Consider the following 6,056-nt stretch of genomic DNA (forward strand, 5'->3'; position numbering starts at 1 on the left):
CTGACATTTTTACTAGACTGCATGGCATTCTTTCTCATTTATAACAACCAATTAATATGTACCTGGCACACACACAAGTGAGCAGATTTTTAAAAAATCTGAGTAACACTTTTGACAGGAAAGAAGATAAACCTAACATCTTATGGCATAAGAATCCTGAAGTCAAGTTCCGCTTCTCCACTTCTCTTTCTCACCCCCCATCTCTGTGTCCATTACTGGCCATTTTAGTATTGTGAAGTTGATACAGCAGGATTCACTCTTGGAGATGAGAATTCTGGTAAACGGTGGCTTGAACATAGCTTCTGCTTCTAATATTGATAAAAATGATAAGTGGCTTACAATATTAAATGTAATATTAATATCTTAATTTGAATATAAATTTCATAGTTATAAACTTAGTAACTAAAAGAATGTACAAGCACAAGTTTTTGGTTAAGAGTCTATCTGAATTTTTAATAACTTCATGCAAAATTTTAAGACCTAATCCAAAATCATGGAGCAATTGTGGCTCTTAGAAGTTTAAGTTATTACATCTTTGTAATTCTCAGTTTTCTCATCTGTAAAATAAGGAATGAGAGCCCGTATTATTTAACATGAGTCTATGATCAGTCTGAACTTAAGAAAAGTTTATCAAAACCTGTATTTTGTACCTGGACTTGGATACCACCACAAGAGAAATGTGAGGTGGTCATTTATTTATTTGTCATATGCTCAAAATTAATAGTAAAGGCTGAATGTTGAAAGTGGTGACATCATCAGTAGCAAAGCATAGGGATGTTTTGTCTCCTTTATCTCTACCTGAAAATGTATGCAGGGAAGGGTATTAATGCTAAAGTAGATTTTATACAAATGGGATTTGCTTGGAAGGACAGGGAGACAAATCAAAACTTGTCACTAAAATGATTTGAAGGGACATGACTTGTAAGGTTTGTAGAGCTGGATAAGTATTATTTAGTTTTGAAGACACAAGCAAAATTCATTCTAATATGAGTTGTCCATGGAATCTACACAGCTATGCTTAGGGCAGTTGGTCATCATTGTCTCTCTGAAGTTTGAACACTAGCACAGACCTGTTTCAACTGCTATTATACTATATCAGCAGCTGTTTTTTTTTTCTTTTTAAATATACATGTTATTTAATTTTTCAAAAAATTATTAGCTTAAGATTTATTAATTTAAAAATCCTATGCAATTGAAATTTAATGTCATTATTTATTTTTCCCTAATAAGAACTAATTAGTGTGAGAAAGCTTTGTTAATGCTTATCAGTAAATTAGACAGGAAGAAAATGTCCTTTTTTTTTGCCGATGCTGAAGTTGTTGGTCATAGATAAAAGACAACTGGTATGCTCTTATGCCAAAGTTAAAAAATATTCTGTTTATTTTTTGATTAGGCCTGATCAAGATCAAATATTTCATACAAGTGTAAATCAAAAAGTGTCTGAAACAGGTCTCAATTAATTTAGAAATTTATTTTGCCAATGTTGAGAGCATACCCAGGGAAAAGAGACATGTCACAGTAGAATCTGTGGCTTGTGCTTTCTCCAAAGACGGTTTTGAGGATTTCACTATTGAAAGAGGAAAGAGGGCAGGAAGGAAAGAGGAACAGTCAACTATGTACTCAGTCCATCTGCATTTAACATAAGATAAAATAAACATAGATTAGAGGAACAAGTCAAATATACATTTGTCTCAGGGTGGGCAGAGGGATGATCTAGTCTTGTGTTTGTCCTGTACCTGTGAAGATAAGCTGTTCTTTACATTGTCAGTCTCACCCCCAGTGGGAAAGGAGTGCAGTTTCAATCTTCAGCAGTAGCTTCAGCAACAAAACATCTGCTAACAACAAACTACTCTCTCTTTTAATTTCTACCTCTTTTCTTTACCCTTTTTCTATTTTTATTTTCCCTTTTTCTTTCTTTTCTTTCCTTGCCATTTCCTTTTCACCAGATGTTCACTTTCTCCTGTTCTCTTCTCTCTCCCTATCACACCGCATCTTCTTAGTTCTACTTTTTTTTAAAAAAAACTTATTCGGCTCTCTATAACTTATTTCTTTTTCACTTCTACCTTCCCTTTTACTTTCCTTCTTTTTTCACTTTGAGCACTCCAGTAAAACACTTATCATTCAAAAGGCAACATTCCACTGTGCATATACAGAAACACTAAACAAACTGTATTTAGGGAGGAGCATATATTGTCTAAATCCAGTTTTTCAAAGGCAGTTTCTAAAAATAAAATTAATATCAGAGAATGGAAAGGTTTGGGTGGGAAATGCTGTGTCAAATTGTCAGTTGTCTTTATAACCTGACATGAAGTGTGTATTAATGAATTATACAAAATCAACACAAAACAAATTGCCTTTCATCTTCTCTTATGGGTTTCAGAGCTGTCGGAAGATTCAGCAATCTATAATTAGAATGAAAACAAGTCCAGCTTCTCTAATTTTCTTTTCTATTTCTAACAGAAGAATTGATTCTAGACAGTTAACTATAAAATTCAGTAGTTATTAATTTTTCCACCCAAAAGAAATTTTATGTATCTTCCATTTCTTCTAACTTGTTATTTTTATCTAAGAAACATCTTTATTTATACCAGAGTCAATGAGTCAATCCTGAAACTGCATTATTTCAATGAGGTTAATACATATTGTAGAAGACAGATAATTTTGCGCCTTTTCAGGAGCAGTAGCTAAATAAAACATATTGAAAAAAGACATTTTTAGTAAAAAGTATGTATGGCCTGTTTATTCTCATCAAATTGTAGACTTGGTATCTGATCTTAGCTCCACACTCTCTGGCATTCCTGTTTGCTTACTGTCAGAGGACAAGTAACAGCAGTCCTTGGTTAGCAAGGAAAAAAAAAATACCCAATCCTCTCTAGAAATATTTCAAACTTTCTAAAGTAGGATTAGTGGGCTACGAGGAAAAATTATTAGCTCTTGGTCAAAATACAATTAATTCAAAACAGACTTACATCAGGGCAGCCATAGGCATTGGGTTAAGAAGAGGAAAAGGAAAATAAAGAAATTGTTTTGGATTTCAAGTTTAGGGAATTTATTTCAAGTCTAAAAAGAATAACCAAAGGAACATAAAGCTTAAAATGAAAATAACAGCAGTATGATTCTTGGAAAAGAAACAATATTTTTTCAATACCGTAATCAGTACATATGAGGCATCTACTATACCGACAATGCTATAATATTTATATCGATAAATTAGAGTGACATAGAGCAATGTGTATATTGGACCAGAGTTGTGCTAAAATAAGGCAATGCAGTGCATGGTTGACCTCAGAGAAGTTATTTCACACTGTAAGTATTCATTAAAAACATCAGCGATAATGTCATCAAATTGGCCCTTGATTTGAGCTGGAGCAATTATTCCTACAATTTAGTTTCAATAATTTACATTATTTAGTAATATTATTTTAAGTCAACTTCCAAATAATACATAGGAATGCCAAATTAATGTAGCTTTATGTTTCAACTAAAGACAATAATATATGAATTTTTATGAAATGTTCTATTCCATTAAGAATCTTCTCTAAAGAGTCAATGAAGACATGAGATCATACATGTATAAAAATATATTAAGGGCTTATTGTATAATTGACTTGTTATATTCTAACTGAAAAATATGGTGTCTCTAAAGCCATATAAATATCTTTGCAGAAATATATTATAATATTCACTTTTTATTTACTTAGTAAATATCCCAACCATTTGTAAGAAAGAATAAACTACTTCCTTTGGGTTTTGATAACAATCTATATCAGAATTCCCAAATTAATGGAACAAAATAGGAAAAAGTACTTGAAACCATAATTTATATTTAGGTATTTGTCAGGAAGCCAGATTCCACGGGTTTTGCATATCTGACCCTTTGGCATCTTCCCACATAATCAACCCTCTAACCCAGACTTGGAGTAAAGGGAATAACAGTATTTTTTTTCCCTTCTCTGTTTAACTTGGCTTAACTTTCTGTAGAAACTCCTCTTTCCCACAGCCTAATTCCAAACAAATTGTGATGTTAACAATACTCTTACTGTGGAAATTTCGTCATGTTGCCAGTTAACCTGATGAAAGGCCAACAATTAGATGTCATTTTCTATTTAGGTGAGAAAGTAATTAGAAATTTCACCTAAGATTGACTTGTATTCTTATTTGTGAATTTCCTTTTTACCCACTCCCACTGAACTTCAGCAGAAATTCCAGTCAAGGGAAAATCCTAACAAAAGACCATGAGGGAGGTAGTAACGAATGATCTAGAAAAACATACCTTTTTCCCTCATAGGTAACCAATAAGTAATAGGATGCTAAGAAATAGACCACAGATAAGTACTTAAAACTGTAATTTTTTCAGGAGAAATTTGAAAGGGTCAAATAAACTTTTCTGTGGGTCTCTAGTATACCAATGATGCTATATTGATAAATATAGCAACATAGAGCAGTGTGTATACGTATATTGGCCCAAAGTTGTGCTAAAATAAGGCAATACAGTACATGGTTGATAAGAGAGAAAATACAAAATAATTTTAAGAAATCGTTACTTTTCCTAAATTAGAAGAGAATAAAGTAAGAAACTTATCTGTAATGCTTTCAATAGAAAGTGGAAAATAAGGCCTGACACAGTGGCTCATGCCCGTAATCCCAGCACTTTGGAAGGTGAAGACCCAGGAGTTTGAGATCAGCTTGGGCAACATAGTGAGACCCAATCTCTACAAAAACTAATAAAATAAATTAGCTGGGCATGGTGGCACACACCTGTAGTCCCAGCTACTTGGGATGCTGGGGTGGGAGGATCACTTGAGCCTGGCAAGTCAAGTCTACAGTGAACCATGATCATACCACAGCACTCTAGCCTGGGTGACAGAGCAGGCTATATAAAAAAATTTAAAAAATAGAAAAAAGCGGGCGATTTTAAAAAACGTGGAGAATAGCTAGGAAGCAAGACAATCTGATCTGTGTGAGGGAAGGAACATGACACTATTGGGGATGAATGATTTCAATCATGCTCCAGGTCTTCTGAGGTCATTTGACCAAATAGCAGCAACCAGGAAATATTTCAAAAGCCTGTAATAGGGAACGGGGAGTGCTGGGGCTGCAGATCTTTTGGACACAACACGGGGCAAGCAGCAGCCTTTGTGTCAGCATTTGCACATCAAGATTGGGAAACATTAAAGTTTCATAAAATATTTAGATGCTGTCCACAGTGGTGAAGGTGGGGAGTGGTGGGTAGCAGGGCTATAGGATTAAACATGCTTTAGAAATGCTATTAATTTATCGATGATTTGAAAATTCATTGTGCTAAACAAATGCTTTGGCTTTATTCAATACAGCATTTCTCAAATGTACTTCAGCTAAAAACTTTCCTCCCTGCCACATCCTATACATACCTACCCCGAATTCTTAACAACTCACAAGACAATGTATTTTGTCCTGCAAAAATCCATTTTGGTAAATGATGATCTTTATCACTGCTAATTGTTTGAACCAAGGATCAAGTGGATTGGAGAAAAAGATGAGACATAGTGAGGACTTTGGAGGTCTCAGGATATATTCAGTGGTCTAACACTGTTGATGAATCCTAAGTAAAATATCAAAGGCTAATTCCCTAGGTACTTAAGAATGAATCGGCTGGGCACGGTGGCTCACGCCTGTACTCCCAGCACTTTGGGAGGCCGAGGCGTGTGGATCACGAGGTCAGGACATCGAGACCATCCTGGCTAACATGGTAAAACCTCGTCTCTACTAAAAATACAAAAAAAAAAAAAAAAGGAAATTAGCCGGGCGTGGTGGCGGGTGCCTGTAGTCCCAGCTACTTGGGAGGCTGAGGCAGGAGAATGGCGTGAACCCTGGAGGCGGAGCTTGCAGTGAGCGGAGATGGTGCCACTGCACTCCAGCCTGGGCGACAGAGCGACACTCCGTCTCAAAAAAAAAAAAAAAAAAAAAGAATGAATCATAAGGACACTTAACATTCAACCATTTTTAGTGTCCTATGCTGACTGGTAGAAAAATGGGATCTTTTCTTTCTCTGTATCCAAAGCAGATATCTGACATTC

This window comes from Pan troglodytes, chromosome 3 (assembly GCF_028858775.2).
Source record: "Pan troglodytes isolate AG18354 chromosome 3, NHGRI_mPanTro3-v2.0_pri, whole genome shotgun sequence".
NCBI lineage: Eukaryota > Metazoa > Chordata > Mammalia > Primates > Hominidae > Pan > Pan troglodytes.